The sequence below is a fragment of the Lissotriton helveticus genome, chromosome 7, assembly GCF_964261635.1.
Source record: "Lissotriton helveticus chromosome 7, aLisHel1.1, whole genome shotgun sequence".
In the NCBI taxonomy this organism is placed as follows: domain Eukaryota; kingdom Metazoa; phylum Chordata; class Amphibia; order Caudata; family Salamandridae; genus Lissotriton; species Lissotriton helveticus.
The window spans coordinates 1,430,556,898-1,430,579,787 of record NC_136068.1 but is presented as its reverse complement, the minus strand read 5'-3'; the positions used below and the strand labels follow the sequence as shown (position 1 = coordinate 1,430,579,787).

Genomic DNA, 22,890 nt, shown 5'->3' with positions numbered 1-22,890 from the left:
CAATCCTTTGCAAATTTGTAATCTTGCAGGCTCATCCCCGGCCACCAGTATTCTGATTGTAACTCTTTTAGAGATTCCTTGATCTCTCGATGCCCTAGACCCTCTCCCATGTGTGCCGCTTCAATCAAGAAGACTCTTCTGTTCGTGTTTGGAATTACTCTATACGCCACTCCAGGGATTTGAGCAAAAGGAACGGAGTTTGCATCTATTATGTATGTATAATTGAGTGGATAGCCGAGAGGTAATGCTGCATAGTCGCCTTTTAATGAGGTTTTTACCGCGAGCATTGTTTCTCCGTCTATGTATTTTTTAGTATGCTTTTTTGTGGCTACAGAAGCCGGTTGAGCCGCTTCCGCAGTGGCTCTGGGAGCCAATGAATTCCCTGCAACGTGAACGCCATCACGTTGATGACTCAGTGTATGTATCACGTGAGTCTTTTGTAGTTCTTTCTGCAAAAGAACTGCATGTTCCCAAAGCTTATTATGCTTTATTGTGGCACCTGTGTCATCTTTGTAATCGTTTTGAACCCAGTTCTGCAAGTCATTATTGTAAGACTTGACGCAGTAATGCGAATCGCACACTATTGGTGTGGGGAATTCGCTATCAGCATTCTCAAGCGCCATCTTTAAAGATCTTATTTCAGCTCGCTGAGCTGAACAGTTTCTGAGTGATTCAGATTTGGTTATTATTGGTCTGAATTTACCAAAGCGCCAGCGACCTTTAACAATCGCGCACGCTGCCTTGTAGGATTTTTTCTCTACATCGTAGTATTGTGCAAATCTGACAATGTAGATCACACATGTGTACTGTTCGAGAGGCAGAATTTCGATTGGCAGAGGATATTCTTCTTCATATTCTAGATTTTCCAGTTTTTTCATTTTCGAGTCAAAATAGTATTTCACGTCTTCTGCAGCAAGAGAATTTTCCCATTGTATCCATTTTGGATCTAATGCCACAGCAGTCAAATTGCGTGGGCTTGTTAATGCCTCAAGGGCTGATTCTGTTGTTAAAACAGTTATTCTTCTGCCTTGGGCTCTTTCTTTTGCTACAGCAGTTTGAACCGCTATTAGAATTTTTTCGGTAGAACTGAATATCATTTCAGCTTGTGTGTACAAGTGTGATTTGTAAGCTATTGGTACCGTTTCTCCCTCATTAGAGGTTAGGTACGTGAATCCGCATCTTCCTGGGATGACTCGGATTACAAGGTTGCGTATGTTTTCGCGTGTTTGCAATTTTGTTTTAGCTAACATGTCTGTTTGCAATGATCTTAAAATTTCTGTGTGTTTCTGAGTCCAATTTATTTGTTTGAAATCAGGTTTTATTAATTCATAGAGAGGTTTAACCCTCTCTGCATAATTTAGAATGTATGTTCCTCCGAAATTCAGGAAACCTAGTATTGATTGTAAGTTCTTCAGCGTTTTAGGTGCTTGGAGTACAGCACACTTCTCTAAGAAGTTGTCTGCTAGGCTTTTGCCTTCACTTGATAATTCATATCCTAAAAATAGGACAGTTATATGGGCAATTCGTGACTTTTTAAAGTTGAATTTGTAACCCTCAGCTGCCAACCCAAGTATTATGGTGTTTACTCTTTTCAAGTGTGTCTCCAGGTCATCATCTGTGAGATAGATGTCATCGACATAAGATAATGCCTCATCATCATATATTTCTAGTAGCTCTGTTACTCTTGCTGAGAATAATCCTGGGCTATTCTTGAATCCCTTTGGGAGTCGACAGAAGTGTTCTTGCGACCCCATTATTGAGAAAGCAGTCAAATACCTGCTTTCAGGTGCTATGTTTTGACAAAAGAATCCATTAGAGATGTCTAATGTCGTTTTATATTTTTTGCGCACAATGTTATTCATTAGTGCTGCACTGTGTGAGTTTTGTACTGCAAATGTTTTGCAACAGGAGTTTAAGTGTCTATAGTCCAAAACTAGACGATATGAATCGTCCGGCTTGGAGACAGGAAACAAAGGATTGTTCATTTGTGAGGTGCATGTTTCAATCACCCCTTGATATTCAAGTTGATCTAAAATCTCCTTGACTTGTTTTTTAGCTTCTTGCTTAACTGGGTACTGCCTTTGTGCAGTGGGCTGATTTTTTAACTGGATTTTGTGAGGAGGAGAGTCCTCATCCCATCCTACATGATTTTTGTATAATGCCACTGCCCATTTTCTTGCAAGTGTATATTTTTCATGAATTGGAATATGATTTGAGAAGGCAGGCATAATCATTTCTTCGCCATGAGGGAATTCCCTGACTCTGGTGGCCAGTCTTTCTCAGCTAACAGAATGTCATAGCCTTTTGCAAGGTTATCCCAAAAGAGACCCCTTACTTTCCTAGTCTTATCTCCCTCTATACGCAATGTTACTTCGTATAATTTATGGGGTTTGCTAACTCTGGTGTCTGCAGTTTCCACCTGAATGTATTCATTCGTGTCCACTCTCTCCAGAAGATTCAACAGGATCTTGCGAGCTATGGTCACTTCTGCTGCGCTGTCTAGCATTGTCTGGGCCCACTCTCCGTTTTTCAGTTGTGTCCTCAGTATCCTCGGCATTTTAATTATTTTAATACTAGCTACCTTCTTTCTTGGAAATTGTAACTTTTTACTTTGGTGAGCAGGTTCCTTGTCTTTGGACTTGACGTGCTCTTCCCTGTGTTCTGACCGTCCTCTTCTTTCCGATTTCTGCGAGGAAGTCTGAAAAGATCGAGAGGGACGTGTATCAATATCTTGATATCTATCAGGTTTTCTCAAATTATCCCTGTTTCTCAGGTTGTATCTTTTCTCAGAGGGCTCCCTCTGGGGAGACTTGTTTCCTCGCTCTGGAGATCTTTCTCTCCGTTGAGGAGACCTTCCTCTGGACTGGAATCGTTTTTCTTTGGGAGTTGATTGTTTATTACCATCCCAACTCTTTTTCGGAGTATTTAGATTATTTTTAATAAAGGTTTTTTCAGGATTTTCAGTTAGTTGGGGTTTTACTGGTTTCCCACCCAAACTATCTCTTCCTAGTTCTTCATAGGATTTTTCTATGATTCTGGCAAGTTCAAATGGTTGTTCTGCTATATCTGTTTCTTTCAATTTCTGGCAGATCACCACAGATGCTGCTTCTTCTTTTATGTTGGCTAATAATATAGCCGAGACCTGCTTGAAGTCTTTCAGTAATTTCATACCCAGAGTTAAAGCTGGTTCTGGACCGTATTCGTTTTGAATCTGTCTTAGCACATCTGGTATTACCGCCATGGACGGAACACCATGTGCTTTTGTGTAGATGGAAGCAAAGACCGTGCCCCAAGTGTCACAGTCCTCCACATGTGGTGCGATCCCCATTGGAAGACAGAGAGTCAGAATTCTGTGTTTCTCAGTAGGCGTAGTATCAGGAAATACGGCTTCTATTTGAATTATTTTTTGTGCTAGCCAGAATGGAATTTGTTCCCGGTCTGACATTTTATCAATGTCTGGATGTGGTGTGTAGCTGGCTAGAACCGGACACGTGGCCCCTGGTCTACCTAGCGGACCTAGCCTGGTGATGTGATTTTGATGTTTTAGGGTGCCTTTAAACCAGAGCAGGTGCTCTTGGTAATTTAGTGGGATTTCAATATCCTCGAAAGGAGTGTATTCCTCCGGAGGTGCCTCTATTTTGTAATAGTGGAATTCTCTTGTTACAGCGTTTGCTGCTGGAAAGTTTATCCATGAATAGAATACCTCTGTCTGCCGATATTCATGGGCCTCTACCACAAATATGACTGTACCACCTCGTGATGTCAGTCCATTTTGTATAAGTTTAATAGTTATAGTTCTTCTTATGTTGACCGGAATGAATATAGCATTCGGGTCATTTTCTTGGAGACTCGTGTCATCTGCTACGAGTTAAGCTGCTATTCTAGCTCTCTCCGCTTCATCTTCACTTTCCACCATTTTACTGACAGAAAGTTTTGTTGCAGATCAAGTTTCAAGGAAACAAAGATTAGGTGCACAATATTTTGGAACACTGTATCCTTCAACGTTGACTAAACCAAAAACTATACATAGGAATCTCTTCCTACTAAGTTCCGGCGGATTTTAACCTTTTACCCACTCCAGACGTCTATTGGAGTTTTTACGGGAAAAGTGTCTGTGTAAAAAAGCACGACTGAGTTACTCTAACGTCTTGCGTTAGATTTATCGGCTTACCAAACGTTGGGCGCCATGTAGTGTAGTTCCTATATTAGGCTCTGCGCATTGGAATGATATAAACAGTAGTGTAGACGTAGGACTGAGGTCAACTAGGTCTCTACTGACTATATTAGACTTAATTACTTTTGCCAGCTAACTCAGCGGTCACTAGAAACGTTCTTGAATGTTCAGGAGAGATTTCACTCTCCGGATTTAGACAAGAAGGGATTAGCTTCTGACAACCATATAACATGACAACTTTGCTCCCACAGAATAAGAGTGTATCTCTAGAGTCGTGTGAAAACAATAGACAGCTATTTCACTCAGTCAATCGTGCATACTTAGTTTCACCAGAGTGCAGAGAATAGAGAGACGGGCGTTTTCAATAAAAGGTGTTATTTATTGAGCAGTCTTCTTTCTCATGCAAGAGAAATGAATTGCCACAATTGCAATACGTATAGTAAAGTAAAGTGCGTACAGTAAAAGGAGTATTATAAAATAATACTGTAAAAGCATTGATATGGTTTCTTAGCCATATGATACTTTAAATAGATAAAATATATACATAAAAACATTGACTAACGTACTCACCTGGTGCTTCTAAATATGCCTACCCCGGTGTACCTGACCTAAGCCTAATACGTGGGAAGGAGTAAGTAAGTAGCAGTTTAAGTTAAGTTGGTTTTGCCAAGGAATCTGAATCAAGAATTCTCTTAAAGGTTTAGTCAGCTCCGTACCTGGGTAATAGAATGCAGGAGGTCTGGTATCTCTCTCTCAGGGCTCGATATCCCAGCAACCCGCAAGGGTATCTGGAAACAGCGGAGCTGGATTTCTCGGCAGGAGAAAAGACAGCGTCTCTCTCAGTGAGTCAAAAGGGAGGGGCGGCGTCCGTGGGCTCTCGCATCAGCTGGGCTCTCGGGCAAGTAGATAGCCGCTCTGCTCCAAACCACCGTGTGTTTGCTTATGGCAACGTTGGTATATTTATACCTGAAGGTGCTGGGTTTGACGTAAGGTTGGACATAAGACGTCAATAAAGATGTCACTAAGAACTGGCCGTTCTTTCAGTGCTCGCAGGAGTTCTTGGACAAATCAAAACAGGAGCATGGGGAATTCCCAGGTTGCTGGAGGTTTTGTTTGTTTAAAGAACGCGTTGTACTTTCTAGGAGTCGAGGGAAGTAGCCTTGCCTGATTTGGACTGCATGGGCTATGACTAAATATGGATATGGTTCTTATGTCTTTATAAGGATATTATTTATTATAACCATATAAGGGCATAAATTGGGAATATCAAATTAGGGTCCTAGATAGAAACACAACACCCCCTTCACATCGCTGCACCGAGTGACAGGCACCCTTTAATGACCTACATCATAATTAGGCCCTTTTTGTCACCCTCAAAACCTTCCATTCACTACAATGCTCCATAGGGTGCTATCATGTATATTGGTGCCAAGATGTCAGCCAACACTTCCTGGTTGGAGTGTTGGCAGCAAATAAACTTTCAGTAGGAATTCAGTAGGATTTTGGGCTTTTAGATATCTATTTATTTTAAACCCAAATATCTCTGAAGCTGCTGGCTGAATAGATTTACACCAAATCACAAAAATCACACTTTCTTATCCAACATCCAGCTTTCTGCCAAATTTGGTGTAATTTTGTTTAGCGGTTCGGGCTCTAGTTGTGTTCAACAAATGAAAAATCCCAATAGACATAACATGGGGAAAACACATTTTGGGTCCTCCCTGTTTTCTGAGCCCATGCTTGGAAAATCACCCCAAAACTTTCAACACAGCAGCTGAACCAAAACAGGAAAGTTTTATGACAATTTCATTAAAATTCGTCAAGCGGCGTCAATGGTATTGATAAAACAAAACACGCTTTTCCTATGGAAACTGTGGTCCTAACTATAACTATCTAGTTAGGTCTGCTTTTCCATAGACAGAGAGTCTTATTTACAAGCCCCTTGTGCACAGGGTATGCCATTTTTATTTCTATATTAAAAGTGACACACTGGTGGTGCAAGGGGCTTGTAAATATGCACCAGAGTGTTTTTTGCTAATAACTTCAGCTTTATTTTAAGAATATTCAGGAAGCTTTACAAAAAATGTTTTTCTACCTCAGCTCCTTCCTGGAAAGATTCAGGGAAAATCACAAAATGGGGGGCAGAGAAAAAAGGGGATCCCAAACATAAAATCTCCATGCATTTTCCATAGCCTTTTTAAGACAGGTTTTATCAAATACTGCTGAACAAAATTACACAAAATTCGTCAGGAAGCTAGATCTTGGTCTGAAGATTGTGCTTCATGTTATTTGGTTTCCATCTGTTCAGTATTTTTTGAGATATTAAGGGTCAAAAATATATTGGCAGGTGGGCTCGCGAGAGTCCTGAATGCAAACCGTGATAGCACGAAATAAAAACGGAGCCCTGTGATTGGTCGAGAGGCCAGTTTTTCCTGTGAGCTTTCAAGCTTTCGTGGGAGTGAGAGGCCTCCGTGAGTCTCAAGAGCGCTCTGATTGGCTGGCTGTTGGAATATTAGATATGAAATGGCCACCATTACTGTTTATTGTGAAAAATTTAAGGTGTTGTGGAAATTAAGTAAAAAAAAATTACATAAGGGGGCAGCAGAAAGGCATGCTGCCCCCCTTGGTTTAGAGAAAAGGTGTCCAAGGAATGACTACTGTGATCAAAATAAATGTAGAATGTTTTTAACTTTTTATGATCTTGAGAAACTCTGGCTGGATCATGAATAGTAAAACAGAGTAGATGAGTACTGAATACACTCCATTAGTAGGAAGGTATATTGTGGTCATTGTTTTTGAGAGGGAATGTGTAAGAGGTAAGTACTGTGACGTGTAGCTGGTTATTTCCTATTTTCTAAAAAAGTAATGATCTCACAAGATACTTGCGAGATTGTATGGAGAAGTAAAAAAAAGGGCCAAGGCTCAACCAATAATCATCACTTTTATCACATGGTTGAAAAAATATTGTGATGTGATTGGGTGCCGAACCAGAGATAGTTTACATTCTTTTTGGTGATTTGGAAGAGAACGAAGCCTATTGGAGTTGTGCTCCACAGACGTGACTGAATTCGGAACTGAGATAGACTGGTGTATTCAGCTGTGTAGAAGAAACTCCTCTAAGTTCAGGTAATTAAAAATATACTTTATGAAATTTGTTCTTCAAGTGTCAGTTAGTGTACTACTGTTGGTACACTTATTCTATACAAGGTTTAGTGAGTAAAAAGCTGTTTGCAGAGATGCATGTTTTTTAATATAGGTTATGAATGGTAGAGTGTGGTATCTGTGAACGTTTGCATGAACCAAGAGGAGAGGGGTTGGCCTAACGGCTAAGGCGCTCGACCTCGGACCTGGGGAACTCGGTTCGAGTCTCGGTAACGACGCCAAAAACCCCCCTGTGATTCTGGGCAAATCACCTAATCTCCCCGTGCCTAAAATGAAAGTGTGTCCTCATGTAACATAACTGGTGCTATGTAAAGCGCTCTGATAACTGATTCGGTTCGGTTCTAGTTCGCGCTATATAAAACTCTGCAAAAAAAAAAAAAGACTTAGTGTAATGTCTAGAGTAGTGAATGTTCTTTAAGGAATGTAGAACAAGTAGGTAGAATGTTAGGGGAGAATTCAGGTGACAGTTGGTTCCTGGCTGATGTGGTGGGTGGGCGTTTCTTGTATCCTCTTTAAATATATAAGTTGGATCATACCCCTATGTTTGTGGTCATCTTCTTCACATAGACCTTAGCATGTAGAGAGATAGCACCATTTATTAGACATTGAGTTAAAAAATGAAATATTCAGTGTGTGTGTGTAGTTGTAAATAAAAGAGGCAGTGTTTCTGAATTTATAAAACGCATAATCTGCAATCTGTTAATACAAGGCCTATTGTTTTAATGATCCTTAAGGTTCACATATGTTATCCCTATGAGATGTTTGAGTGGGGATAATGCTATTTATAGAATAAACTAATGTGCTGACTGTTAGCAAAGGTGTGTCTAGAGCACAGGTACTCATAGTACGGCCCGCGGGCCACCTGCGGCCCTGCAAGCCTCCCTTGGCGGCCCGCGAACCTTTCAGACATGGTACCCGTGTTTAGAGAGACTTTGCTGCTCTGTGGGGGCCGGCCGCCGGATGATTCCAGTAATAGTCACAGTGGAGCTGCAGGGGCCTAAGAAGAGGTGAAATTAAACAAAGCCTCATTAACATGCAAATGGTCTTTTTAAAGACCTGTGAAGTGCTCGAGTGCGGCTGTGTATGTGCGTGTGTGCCCTGGAAGCTGTCTCAGCCCGGGCACAAACAGGCAGGGTGAGATGACAGTTGGAGGTAGAGGGAGGGGGGGAAAGGGAGGGAGACAGAGGGAGGGAGGGAAATGGAGGGAGGGAGGGAAAGTGAGGGAGACAGAGGGAGGAAAATGGAGGGAGGTAGGGAAAGGGAGGCAGACGGAGAAGGAGGGAGGGAGGGAAAGGGAGGGAGACAGAGGGAGGGAGGGAAATGGAGGGAGACAGAGGGAGAGGGAGGGAGGGAATGGGAGGGAGACAGAGGGAGGGAGGGAACTGGAGGGAGGGAGAGGGAAGGAGGGAAATGGAGGGAGGGAGAGGGAGGGAAATGGAGGGAGACAGAGGGAGGGAGAGAAAGGGATGGAGACAGAGGGAGAGGAAGGGAAGTGGAGGGAGACAGAGGGAGAGGGACGGAGGAAAAGGGAGGGAGAGGGAGTGAGGGAAATGGAAGGAGACAGAGGGAGGGAGAGGGAGGGATGAAAAGGGAGGGAGACAGAGAGAGAGGGAAATGGAGGGAGGGAGAGGGAGGGAAAGAAGTGGAGGGAGGGAGACAGAGAAAGGGAGACAGAGAAATGTAGAGGGAGGGAGACAGAGGGATGAGGGAGAAAGAGGGTGACAGACAGAGTGAGGAGAGAGACATAGGGAGGAGGGAGACAGACAGAGGGAGAGGGAGGGAGAGGGAGACTCACAGAAGGAGAGGGAGGGAGAGGGAGATAGACAGAGGGAGGGAGAGGGAGACAGACAGAGGGAGGAGGGAGACAGACAGAGGGAGAGGGTAGGAGGGAGAGGGTAGGAGGGAGAGGGAGACAGACAGAGGGAGACAGACAGAGGGAGGAGGGAGACAGACAGAGAGGGAGAAGGGAGACAGAGAGGGAGGAGGGAGACAGAGAGGGAGGAGGGAGACAGACAGAGAGGGAGGAGGGTGACAGACAGAGGGAGGAGGGAGGGAGGAAGACAGAGAGGGAGGAGGGAGGGAGGAAGACAGAGAGGGAGAAGGGAGACAGAGAGGGAGGAGGGAGACAGACAGTAGGGAGGAGGGAGTGAGGGAGACAGAGTGAGGGAGACAGAAACAGAGATAGGGAGTGAGAGACAGAGAGAGGAAGTGAGAGGGAAGGTGACAGCGGGAGGGAGGGAGGAGAGAGACAGAGTGAGGGAGACAGCGTGAGGGAGACAGAGAAAGGGAGAGGGAGACAGAGAGGGAGCGAGAGGGAAGGAGACAGAGGGAGGGAAGGAGACAGAGGAAGCAAGAGGGAAGGAGACAGAGGGAGACAGATGGGGGAGAGAAAGAGAGGAAGGGAGACAGAGAGAGAGAGAGAGAGAGAGAGAGAGAGAGAGAGAGAGAGAGAGAGAGAGAGAGAGAGAAAGAGAAAGAGAGGGAGATGTGTGTATGCCGGGTCTGGTGGCTCAGTGGACGAAAGCGTCCGCTGCAGGGACCTGTGTTCAACCTCATGGTCATAGTTTTTTTTGTTGCTCTAGCCCGGCACCCTCCCCCAAGAGAGGCATCCCTTTGCACCAGAGATAGTTTTTTCTAATTTCCCAGTGGAAGTCCTTTTTGCACATTTTATTATATTTTAAGTGAATCTTTTGTCACCTAGCCTGCCAGAAAAAGACTAATAAATAAGCTTTTGTTTGGCAGGCTAAGGTGGTTGAACAAAGGAAAGTAGATCTATGCACATCACAATCCAGCAGGCTATGAAGCAAGAGGGCAGAAGGTGTTGGTGCCGGAGTGAGGAAAAAATGTTGTAGATCAGTTACGTTTGTTGTTTTGTTTATTTTTGCAGTTTGTTAACCCTTTTGGTGCTTGTATCGGCCATTAGCTTACACAGCACTACCTCCCTGGTGCGGCGCACGTCCATTGGCTGTCACCAGGGAGGCCTCCCTTTGCACCGGAGATTATTTTTAAAAATTTCCCCTGGGGGAGACACGGAAGGCTTCCCGTGCCTCCCCCTGCCCACCTCCCACCCATCTGTGACGTGAGTGCACCGTGAGGCACTCTGACGTCACTGATTTCCCCACCGGATACGAGGACAGCCACAGGTAAGGCAGCGCTTGACTTCGCTTGATTTTGTTTGGCAAATTTGCGATTTGGTGTTTTTTGAATTTGACATGCTTTAAAATGTAACTTCTCGAAATTTATACGGAAGTAGTGCATATGACCAATGCATAGGTGCCTCAGAATTAATTATTCGAAGAACTAAGTCTGCCAAAAAATAAAGACAAGATTAATGAATTCGGGACCAGGTCTCTATTTATTTGTAAAGTTTATTTGTCCTTCCTGGTCACGTACGGACAAGACCCCCCCAGTGTTTAAACCTACACAGAACTGTGCATAAAGACTTAGGACCTCAGTGAATTACGGTGTTCCAAAACCCACCTTCGTACCCAAACCCCCTAACAGACTAACAATCAGTGACTCATTGGTTCTTCGTCCTATAGCCAAAACACCAATGACTAGTCAACCCAGAACATGCGACTTAGATTACCTCAAGTAAGGTGGATAACAAGAGCACTCTTTTGTTATAGTCTTACACCAGTCCAAAACAAGGAGTAAATAAAGACACGTGCAAGTTTGAAATGTTTATTTCTAATGCCGTAATCTCATGCGCAGTACCTTAGATAATACAGGAAAACATATTATCAGAAACAAGGTTGTCAGCATTGTTACTATTCCATAAAATACAAAGGGAGAACGCATCTTATAATGCTAAAGGGAAACAGATTGAAAATATACCTATATTTCACCCTACCTACCTAGCAGGTTAGTTTATAACTACAGAAGGTCTCATAGGATTGTATGGGCGGACCCATACCTCTAATACTCAGCAGTAGTGGATCACATTGAGTTCTGCACAAACTGTCAGGATATGAATGTTCTCCAACTGTGTGTAATCATGCCTGCACAGTCCATTATTAAACGCGCCAGTATCAGAGGTGACCACAGCTGTATATATGGTATGGCTCGAATGTGAGAGGATCATTCCGAATAACAGACACAGTGTCCAAGATAACCTTGATGTTCCATGCTCTCACTATACACACTAAAGTAGCGAGGCAGTCTACCAATGTAGAATAACAAACTATTCTCATGTGAAGCAAAATACTCAGCCTTCTCTAAACAATATCGCAAGTGCGTGTCGTGTGCAAAGCAGAGCAGGAAAGGAAAAATGGAGTTTAAGCTTCTAATAAACCCATCCTAACTTAACATGGTGTGAGTGCAAGGCTCAGCTCCAATGCACCCTTCCTTGATCGTAGCACGTGATATAAACGTGGGAGAATTACGAACGCTGAGTCCAAGCCTGAAAAGCAAATTTGCAAAAAAAATTATTCGCTGTTCAATAGAAAGCAGTAAGTAAATAATAAAGAATAGGTAGAAAAATCAAAGACTCTTATTCCATCAGCGTATAAGCACAGTATGTAGCAACAGCCTCCAGGAGGAAGTCATTGCTCTCATCTGAAAACATTTCAGCCATCCAATTCAATAGTGGGAATGAACATACATGTTTCTCAATGACCGGAGCCTCTATCACCATCGGAGGAAAACTCGGGTCATCTTCAATGTAACTGCGTGCCAAGAAGTCATGCTCCACTGCAAAAACATTCCAACATCCCATTATTTCATGTATTGCTGCTAAGGCCATAATCCTGCCTCCAGAACAGAGCAAGTCATGAACCACTAAGGGGCACATCAGCTGGTCATAATCCGCTTTGGGAGACACCGTACTGCAGAGACACAAATCCAGGGCCGAGTCGAAATCGGAGCTCAGGCAATGGAAGACACGTTGAACGCATGTGAAAAAGGAAAATCTAAACGATAATCCATAAGCTGCACTGAATGTACCCAGAGGCAGCGCTCCGTAATAACTAAGCATTCGGTTGCGGACCAGCAACAGCCGAGAAATATTGTTGTGTGCTGCATGATGTGCATCCATATTTAAGTAAACAAATTAATAAAAGCTCCCCGGCAACTAATGTGATTATTAAGGGGAATCCACCAAAGATGCTGGAAAAAATTGAATGGAAAAATGCAGAGAAGACACCAAATATAGTTTGAAAAGAAGTCACAAGGCCACTGCTTATAACTTTAAAAAAGTAAGGTAACTCCGTAGTCAAGGACGCATTAAAGATAGTCTAAATTAACTCCCCAAAATGCAGGGGCACGTCTGTATTTAATAAAGCATGCACTTCTGTGCGGGTGTTTGCTACATGAAGGACAAATGTTTCTCTAGCAGATGTAAGTGAAACCCCTTTTTGAGACAATAGCGCTCTTATACGGCTCATTTGGTTGACTCTGCTTTCATGGTCGGAATTGACGGACAGATAGAAACATCCAGCTTCGCATGCAGAGGAGTAAACACAACTTTTTTATAGCAAACCACACACTCAGTTACCGTAATCATATAAGTGATGCCTGCTAACATCGCACAACAATCTGCATTATTTCAAAGTAAATAACTCCTGTTTGCCAGTAAACTCAACGTTGTTATGATAGCACGTGTCGGAGTGCCTTTCAAAACTCAGGCCAAATTAGGTGCATCTTGATTACAAGAGCCATGCAATTGTATGTGTTTACAAATTAAGGAGTGATCTGGTGCTATTGTGCAATCCTCGCCATTCTGATAAACTTCTTTTCCCTCCCTCAGGCAACTATATGTAAATGGTAATAACCAAGCTTCATGGAGATAAGCGCCGCCTAAAGATGCATATCTGCCTATAGCATAGTTTTTCATGCAAACCTCAAACTTAAACAGGCTAAAAGGTAACATTATGATACCGTGCATAAGCCACACAGCTGAATCAGATCTCCAATGAGTGACCACTTGTAACCATTCTCATAGCGCGCCCTGTGCTCTGATTTGACAGTGAGAGAGTGATCGCACCATAGTTTGTACTGCTAATCATTCTCAGCATACACTACGAATACACTTTCACGTTACGCGTTGCATCAAAGCTTCCGTGTGACGTCATGTACGGCGTCCCGTAGGCGAAAGACGCAAATGTTTTTAATTATTTAAAAACATATATTTATGTATTTAATGAACATACTAACAGAATAGATTATATAGGGTAGTTATTAAAATAGTTTTTTTAAACTTTGAACAGTCAGATATTACTTTTAAAAGCAATTACACAAATCACGGCGGAACGTCATGCGTACTCGCATCGTAAGAGCACCTTAAGCACAGCGTAACTGTACGCAAAGCCATGTGACTTTAAAAGAAGAGATTTGATTGGTTCATAACACTTCCTAGTCCAACTGTTGAAAGTTCCGTCCCATTTCAATCATTCTACTTTGACTTTCTAAGAAGAAGCATCTCATCTGAGAATCTTGTCAAATAGAAGGAAGATTACCATAATAACAGCAATGGACTCATCTTCCAGCCATTCTTCAGAGGACTATTTCATTCCTGAAGAACCTCCAAAGCAGAGGAAAGAAGCTCTAATTTGGCAGTTTTTACTTTTCCAGAAGGGCAAAAAAAGGTTAATGCTCCAAAAGTAACCTGTAAAATTTGCCAAACAACTCTTTCAAGGGGTGATCCATATTAAAAATAATCCTTTGGCACAGCAAATATGGAGCGACACGTGAAGAACTTGCACCCCAACATCTTTGCTCGAGCTGCAACACGGAGGTTGCCAGACAACCCACCTGCTACTGCACCAAGCACATCAACTGCTGCAGCAGCATGTTCAGCCAGCAAGCCCCCCATTTTAGACAAAAATGAGCTAATTAGGAATAAAACGGTCTTCTAGTTTTTTTTTGCTTTTCCACAGCGTACAAGTACCATACGCGTACAAAGCGTTTTTTTTATTTAAAAAAAAAAAGAAATTGGGCCTAAAGATCCATGTGGGACCCCCTGAGCAGGCCTAGAGGGTCAACATGTTTCTACCCTGCCCCCTTTCCTTATTGTTCAACTTTCTGTTACAGTTTTCTTTTGACTCGGTGCTACAGAGGCACAAGATGTCTGCCAACACTTCCTGGTTTGGAGTGTTGACAGACAATCAGCATGCAGCTCGTGCTCGTAATTGTACAGATTTCCGTACGCGTGCAGTACTTTGTCTCTAGATATCATTATGATTTTACTTTTGATTTTCTCAGGAACTACTGAATGGATTTACACCATTTAACAAAAAGCACAATCTACGAACCAAACTCTACCTCTCTGCCAAATTTGATGTAATTCAGTTCAGCCGTTCGGGCTGTAGCCCTGGCTAAAGGTCCCTATGGAAAATTGCATGGGGAAAACATGTTTTGGGAGCCCTCTTATTTCTTGGCCCCCACTTAACGAATCACCCCCAAACTTTGAGGGAAGGAGCGGAATGGAGCAGGCCATTTTCTTGGAGAAATTCGAGAAGATTTGTCCACCAGCGCCAAAGTTATTCCAAATAGAATGTCATGGATTTCCTATGGAAAGTAGGTCCTAACTATAACTACCTACTGGTGACCGCCAGAAGATAATATATATATATATATATATATATATATATATATATATATATATATATATATATATATATATTACCTACTGGCGATAGCCAGTAGGTATATATAGTTAGGATTTTTTTCCTATGGGATTTCTGAAAATTCTATGTCGAATAACTTTGGCGTTTGAGGACAGAATTGGCTGAAATTTTGAGGAAAATGGAACATTTCGTTTCCGAGCAGCCCCTGAAAATTTGGGGGGGTTTCGTCAAGGGGGGGCCGAGAAAAAAGGGGGGTCCCAAAACGTGTTTTTCCCATGCAATTTTCCATAGGGCGGTTGGCCTCACTTTTAGCCTGAACGGCTGAATGGATTTACACCAAACTTGGCAAAATTGTAGGGACTGGTAGCCCGATGTGCCTTTGCTATGTCTCAAGATATAGGCTCCAGTGGTTTTTACGAAAATTAACTTTGAAAAATATATATTGGGCTACATTGGGCTATATATATGTTGGAGCCCAAATGTAGCCCAATGTAGCCCAATGTAGCCCAATGTAGCCCAAAGATGGCCACCAGAGACAAAAAAAACAAATGTAGCCCAAATATCAGCCAGATGTAGCCCAACTATAGCCCAATGACAGAATGTCCCAGAGTGTTCTAAAGAACAACTAGAGTGCTAACAGTCCTACTTATTACAAAGGTATGGCACACCTGAAGCCATCTTGATTGGAATAAAGTGGTAACTCTTAAAACATTTAATTTAAAAAGGAACAAAATGAGGGGGTTCATTTTGCCATAGAAAGTATTATTAGCGAATATATGACGAAATCCCGCATACCATCAGTCCGCAAAAAAAATCCCGCATGTACTATTAGGCCGCAAATTAAAATAACGAAAACTTTTAGAACGAATATGCCTTTAGCATACACTAAACAACTAAACTACCCTAAACCCTAAAACACTACCCCCAGCATGACCCTACACTACACAAACAGTACAACACTACCCTAAACCCTAAAACACTACCCCCAGCATGACCCTACACTACACAAACACTACAACACTACCCTAAACCCTAAAACACTACCCCCAGCATGACCCTACACTACGCAAACACTACAACACTACCCAAAACCCTAAAACACTACACCCCAGCATGACCCTACACTACGCAAACACTACAACACTACCTTAAACCCTAAAACACTACCCCCTGCATGACCCTACAATACACAAACACTACAACACAACCCTAAACCCTAAAACACTACCCCCAGCATGACCCTACACTACGCAAACACTACAACACAACCCTAAACCCTAAAACACTACCCCAGCATGACCCTACACTACGCAAACACTACAACACTACCCTAAACCCTAAAACACTACCCCCAGCATGACCCTACACTACGCAAACACTACAACACTACCCAAAACCCTAAAACACTACACCCCAGCATGACCCTACACTACGCAAACACTACAACACTACCCTAAACCCTAAAACACTACCCCCAGCATGACCCTACACTACGCAAACACTACAACACTACCCTAAACCCTAAAACACTACCCCCAGCATGACCCTACACTACGCAAACACTACAACAGTACCCTAAACCCTAAAACACTACCCCCAGCATGACCCTACACTACGCAAACACTACAACACTACCCTAAACCCTAAAACACTACCCCCAGCATGACCCTACACTACGCAAACACTACAACACTACCCTAAACCCTAAAACACTACCCCCAGCATGACCCTACACTACGCAAACACTACAACACTACCCAAAACCCTAAAACACTACCCCCAGCATGACCCTACACTACGCAAACACTACAACACTTGTGGTATATAAATAAATAATACCGGATCTATTTTTGGATGAATGAATGAATAACAGATAGCTCAATAAAATAAGAGTCAAGATTCGAGGTAGTAGGAGTTTCTGCAGGTTTATTACAGCATAAGGACAGGATCAGGACAACCTGCATAGGAACAGAGGTAACAGGGCCCAGCAGGACAACTGGGGCCCAGCAGCTGCCGGGGCTTGGTCTGGGATGAGCGCGCTAACTTTTAATAACAATACATCGATTTATATACATAGCGCAAACACATAGCATTACATTGCAGTAGGCGTAGCAGTGGGTGGAGCAGAAGGCGTGACGCGTAGCAGTCGCGAAAGATAACAGTAAAAATGGGTGTAACTGGGAGTATACATAGACATGTGATGCAAACGTAACAGAATATGTCATGAATGGGGCGGAAACATTGGAGGGGGCTACCTAAGGAGCCGGGACCTCTAACCTAATGGTGCGCGAAAACGGGCAATGACGTGTTACTAGGAGAAGCTGGGGGCTACGAACTCTGTGCTAGGAGCAGAGACTAGAGTCTGGAGGGTCGGAGCGACATGTACCTAAACCCTATCTGGTATCTAATGTTTAGGGAACATGTTGATATAAACTAGAAGTCATGAGGGGAGAAGCTAACTTGACTCTAAGACTGGACCATGCATTATTCTACATGTAGTGCGTGATGAAGAATACTAAATGACCATTAAATACAGTATTTCTCTAACATGGAGACGAGAAGGCTAGACAATGACGGAAACTATTGATGCAGTTCAGTAGCTTAGGAATGCAGAAGAGGAGGACTGAACTGATAGCTGGAATCATAACATACTCTTGGCAGACTCAGAGACAGAGCCAAGCTGCACCGGGCACTGCGAGGCAGGAAGTAAGTGAAGGGTCGAGGATACAGGTGGGGGCTGTATCGCTCCTCTGCGAGGCTTTCAGGAGACAGGAGCTGAATCTGTGGTCCGGGCCCTGTTGAGGCCTAGAAACGGGGACTTTATAATGGAATAACGTGCACACTGAGAAACGTGGCAACATTACTTTACATAGGCCTGATATTCGTAGTATTCACGAGGACTGGAAACTGACATACTAGAGGTGGACACAACTGGAATTGCGTCATTAATCGGACATGGGGAATAACATATGCATATTGGTCATGCACACATAACATATGATGGATGAGGCGTAGGGACACAGAACATGGCAAAATTTACTTTTCCACATTCCCTCCTTGTCACTACGTTTCCATCAGGAAACATCAATTTTCATGATACCATCTATCATTTCATACAGTATCATTTGCTCGTCTCGAATTGTCTTGGAACGGGATTTAGAACGGGGCTTGGGACTAGGAATACAAGAGGTAGCACACATGCTGCAAATCGCAGGGCCACATTGTATACAGAGGCAGCAGCTAAATATGATCGTTACTGCAATACCTAAAAAGGACAGGACTTTCCATCCCCAGGCGGAAATTATATTCCAGAACCAACCGGACCATGTCCAGGTGCCTGGATCTTGGTGTAACAGATGGGCAATTTTATGGAGTCTGGTTATAGCTGAATAAACAGACGGCGCGTTATTTGGAATGAAAATGCAGCAACTAGATCCGATGACTCTACAGGCCCCGCCCCTATCGGCCAGTATGACGTCAAGGACGAGACGATTTTGCAAAACGACAAATCTCATAGCAGATTGTTCTTCGGTTAGGTTACCTAGAGCAGAGGCAGTCTCATTTACTACAGCTTCAAGGGTTCTTGTTAACCTACGGATCAGTTTACTATTCTGGACAGGTCCTACAAAGAAGAAGAAACCTTTATTGAAATCTGTATACTGTTCTAGAGTAGTTTCAGTATAATCGACAATTGGGGACTCCCTTCTATGTCTAATGTGTACTAGATGTGTGTTTCTGTGATAATCAGATGGGGCTAGGAAAACAGGTGGCAGTAGGAAGGCAATGTAACAGGTTCCCTCCCAATCGAGGGGCAGACGGACATATGCGGTCTGACCACAAATAAAATAAGAATGACGTGAAGCTTTGAAAACAGATTTCCCACTGTCACTATACTGGACAACAGTAATACATTCACTATGACCTACATGTATGGAACCATAACTACGGACACATAATTCGCCTTTGACAGGTAGTACTGAAATAGCAGGTAAGTCTGGAGTAGTATCAGACTGAACATTCAGGACCATGAAATTCGACGAATAATTACCTAAATTATATACTTCATTTTCTAGATCTAAACCTGTTCTGTGGGGGAAACCTTGCTTGTCTGAGAAACATGTACTGTTAAGAAAAGACATATCTGTTGAGGATGACGTTAACGTGGACCATGCTCCACACGAACCATTGTGTGAGAATGGATAAGGAAACAGTGGCAGAACTCCCTTCGGTGTCTGGAAAGGGGGGAGTCGACCACACACCCAACAATTAGTGGCATTGCTGGTCTGGTGTGAGTAATGTAACATACGGATAAATGTGTTGTTACGCATAGCGAGGCGGTAAGAATATTCGTGAGGAGGCAGATCACTAAACGTGTGCTCTACTGTAGCATTAGTAGACATATTTACATGAGGAACTGGAAAACACAGGAAAAGTGCGTAACTAGTGCAGGAAATCATTATGCTGAGAAATAATATGAAACTCAGAAAAACGATACATTGAAGTGAACTTCGACTGACTCTCTCACTATGGGGGTCTGTTTTATACATGTCAGAAACAATCTAACCGTTTCACCTAGGGGAGGACTTATACAATCAAACTGACTGACTTATTTTACTAGACCTGAGCTTTGACTTATACTCCTGCTGCGGAGTTTTCTCTAACAAGGGAGGGGTTGTAATAATGTCTTGTGCGGGACAGTCCTTTAAAATAATGTCTTGACAGTCTTTCGAATCTTGGGAATCCTTGGAAATGTTCTTGGAGACTGGTTTCAATCCATTGAAAAGTTTTACATGAGAAAGATGGACCCACCCCTTCCTGCCTTCCAACTTGACGGCAGTACGGGTGGTCAAGAGGACCTGACGTGGCTCTTTCCAACGTGGTTCCAGCGGACTTGATCTGTCGAAATTTCTGATCATCACCAAGGAGCCTGGAACGATCTCGTGCGGTGCCACCTCGGTATTGTCTGGAAAGGCGGCAGCAACCTGTGAACGACATGAGTTGAGGGCAGACATCAAGGAAGCTAGGTAATCTGTCAGCATATTACATGAAACATCGGTAATACTTCGGGGTCTAGGAGTACCCCACATGTTAGGGGGGCGGCCGAATACGACCTCATACGGGGATAGACCTGATCTGGAATGTGCGACCATGCGCATATAAAACAAAGCGACTGGCAGAGCTACTAGCCAGTCCACACCTTTTTCTTTACAAACCTTTGCAATACGGATTTTCAGGGTCTGATTATGTCTCTCTACGAGACCGGCTGCTTCAGGATGGCGTACACAATGGAACTTCCACCGGTACCCTAACAACAGGGAAACGTGCTTCATTAACTCTGAGGAGAATGGCTGGCCATTATCAGAATATACGACTCTAGGGAGTCCATATCTAGGGAAGAATTCACGAACCAACTGCTTGGCAGTGGTCGCGGCTGTGTAATCTGGGACTGGATATGCTTCTGTCCACCTGGACAAAGCGCATACAACTACAAGGACATACTTGAAACCTCGACATCGCTCCATCTGAATATAATCCATCTGGAGGACCTCAAAAGGGTGGTCAGGGGGCTGGAAACCACCTTGTTCCACCGGGACACTTTTACCTGGATTAAACTGACAACATATCATACAGGTGCGGACTTTCTGCTTGGCTGCAGCTCGTAAATGCTTGTTGAACCAAATGTTCTGGATACTGTCTAACATAGCTTTTTCTCCTAAATGTGCTGGACTATGTGCGGTATTGATAATGACTTGAACCATAGAATCGGGGAGAAACCATGTGGCTCTACCCTTCGTTAACCATCCTTGATCTGTTTGGACCCCTCCTTGTTCAGACCATTTCTTGATTTCAGAGGGAGTAGCATGTAACTGGATATCTATGACATCTTGTGTAGGGTCCTTAACTGTCATGCATGTAATCGGATCTGGAGTATGTGTCTGATTAACTGGAATGTCTGGAGTCTGTGCTGTAAGCTTGGCTGTGCGATCTGCTAGATCATTACCTTGGGAAATAATGTCAGTAACTTTCGTATGTGCTTTGCATTTCATGATAGCAATGGATGTCGGTAAATGTATGGCATCTAACAGGGCTTGATTAAGGAGACCATGCTGAATCTTGGTTCCATGAGAAGTCATGAAACCTCTCTCCTGCCAGAGCACTCCGAAGTCGTGTACAACTCCGAATGCATAACGTGAATCTGTGTAAACATTAACTTTCAGGTTCTTGGCATGTATACAGGCTTGTGTCAGAGCGACTAGCTCTGCTGCTTGAGCGGACAGGGTATCAATACGGTGTGTTTCAATAACTTCAGTGTCAGTAGTCACTGCATACGCGGCGACTAGTTCTCCTGTACTAGTTCTCATACATGAACCATCCACATAAAGTGTCAAGTCGGGATCTGGTAACGGAATGTCTGTCAGGTCTTGTCTTGGCTTTGTCGTAATGTTAACTACTTCCACACAATCATGTGGGTCTGGATTTGAACTAACTGATGGTAACAGTGTAGCAGGATTCAGGACGTTGCAGCGTCTAATTTCTATGTGTGGCTGGAACAGTGTCAATTCATAACCTGTTAAACGTGCAATTGTCAAGTGCTGTGTTTGTGTTCGGTTTAAAAGAACTTCTACTGAATGTGGGACATATACTGTCAGGGAATGCCCTAAAACTATGGAATCACTTTGTCTGATAGCTAGTGCTGTGGCTGCAACTGACTTGAGGCACGCAGGCAACGCCTGGGCGACTGGATCTAATGTGCTCGAAAAATAAGCACAGGGCTTGTATTGTCCTGCTTGATCTTGTGTGAGAACAGATAATGCTGTACCTTCGCGTTCAGTAACGAAAAGTGTAAAAGGCTTACTGTAGTTCGGTGTAGCTAGAACTGGAGCTTGACATAGGGCTTTCTTTAACTCGTTGAAACTAAGTGTATGTTCAGATGTCCAAGGGAGGACAGTCGATACGGCTGCCTCCTGTGTCGTTAACTGTATCAGTGGCTTGGCTAGAAATGCATACTGGGGAATCCATTGTCTACAATAAGAAGTAAGGCCGATAAAGGCACGTACCTCCTTCAGGGTTCTGGGCTGGGGAAGACTCGCTATTAACTGGATACGGTCTGGTGTCAACTGCCTACCCCTCATGGACAGCAAGTGTCCTAAGTATACCACTTGCTGGACACAGAATTGAAGCTTCGAAGGTGACACCTTGTGCCCCATCTCGGCTAGAAAATACAGGACTGTAAGTGATGCTCGCTCGCAAGCACGTTCAGAACGGGCTGTGATCAGTAGATCATCGACATACTGGAGCAGGGCAGTGTCAGTTGGCATGTGAATGTTGTCTAGTTGTCTCTTGAGTGCTTGACTGTAAATACTAGGACTTTCTGTGAAACCTTGAGGAGCGCGTGTGAACATATAGCTCCTTCCATTTAAACAAAATCCGAAAAGAAACTGGCTGTCTGGATGAATTGGAACACTAAAAAATGCATTCTTGAGGTCTATGACAGTGAAAAACATGGCTTCGGAATCAATGGCTGTTAACAGGGAAGAAATGTCTGGGACAACTGGGTACTGAGGAATAATACATTTATTAAGCTCTCGTAAATCAATCACTAGTCGATATACTGGGGGTGCATTCGGATCAGTACGTTTCATGACTGGAATGATCGGAGAATTACATACATTGGAGTCAGTTTCTACAACTACTCCTTGAGCCATGAGCTCGTCAATAATTTTGGATAAGGCTGCTACAGCCTCAGGTGGCAATCTGTACTGTCTGATTCGGGGTAACACTACACCTGGTTTGAGAGTCACACGATGGGGTGTGATTTGCATGTAACCTACATCAGTTGGACCTTGCGCCCATAGATGCTGCGGAACATTAGACAATCTTGAATCAAAATCTCGTAATACATAGTGACCCTTAAAGTCACGTAGGAACAGACGTATTCCCTCTGGGGAACAGCAAATAACTGCACCTAACTCTTTCAGTGTCTTAATG

At 43.4% G+C, this 22,890-nt stretch overlaps 1 protein-coding gene across 1 annotated transcript in view; it reads right to left on the bottom strand.

Annotated features, from left to right (window-relative positions):
• LOC144767451 (germ cell-specific gene 1-like protein) overlaps positions 1–22,890 on the bottom strand; it is a 273,372-nt gene that overhangs the window by 86,188 nt on the left and 164,294 nt on the right. The gene's annotated exons all lie outside the window — the stretch shown is intronic.